The sequence below is a fragment of the Alosa pseudoharengus genome, unplaced genomic scaffold (genome assembly GCF_046254945.1).
Source record: "Alosa pseudoharengus isolate Yale_2024_CS ecotype anadromous, Long Island Sound unplaced genomic scaffold, YU_APseudo_1.1 YU_APseudo_1.1_scf_1, whole genome shotgun sequence".
In the NCBI taxonomy this organism is placed as follows: Eukaryota; Metazoa; Chordata; class Actinopteri; order Clupeiformes; family Clupeidae; genus Alosa; species Alosa pseudoharengus.
The window spans coordinates 41,032,056-41,032,885 of record NW_027468564.1 but is presented as its reverse complement, the minus strand read 5'-3'; positions in this window follow the sequence as shown (position 1 = coordinate 41,032,885).

Here is an 830-nt window from a genome sequence, read left to right as displayed (position 1 = left end):
TATGCTTTAGAAATACATTTAAACATGGATTCCATTATGTGCTATCATACAGTATATGCACTGTAGGTGGCGCCTCTGGAGTGAATTCAGTAGCAGAATGCTACAGCCAGCTCATAGACTGCAACATGAAAACATGCAGGATGCAAATAAAAAACTAAGTTTTGAGCAAAAGTCATTTATTAATCATAAGCAAACACACACAAAAAAACAGTTCTAAAACACACCAAGTTTTTGCACACTTTGAGCACAGTAAAGCCTATCAGGGCAATCAATCATAACAGGATCAGGGAGTGTGGGTTTATAGGAGATTTGTTTACTGTTTAGAAACACCTATAGAGATTGATTTACTGTTTAGGAACACATATAGGAGATTTGTTTACTGTTTAGGAACACCTATAGGAGATTTGTTTACTGTTTAGGAACACATATAGGAGATTTGTTTACTGTTTAGGAACACCTATAGGAGATTTGTTTACTGTTTAGGAACACATATAGGAGATTTGTTTACTGTTTAGGAACACAAGGAAAGGTCAGTGTTCCTACCTATACCCAGTGTTCCTATTTTACAAGCGATAAGACCTGCTCAGAGTGCCATTCGCCCTATTAAGAGTTTATGCGCCATCAAAATAATTTTTGGAAGGGTACTTTAAGGTAAAAAAAAAACTCTATAGGGGGCAGGACAGGATTGAAGTTGAATTATTTGTACTATCATGGCTGATGCTGATGCAACATCCTGTCCATGACCTTACTATGGTGAAGAGGAAGCACGTTGTCATGGTGCCGCCCGCTGCTCTCCCTCAGGCCACAGTAATATCCGTAACAGTACAATA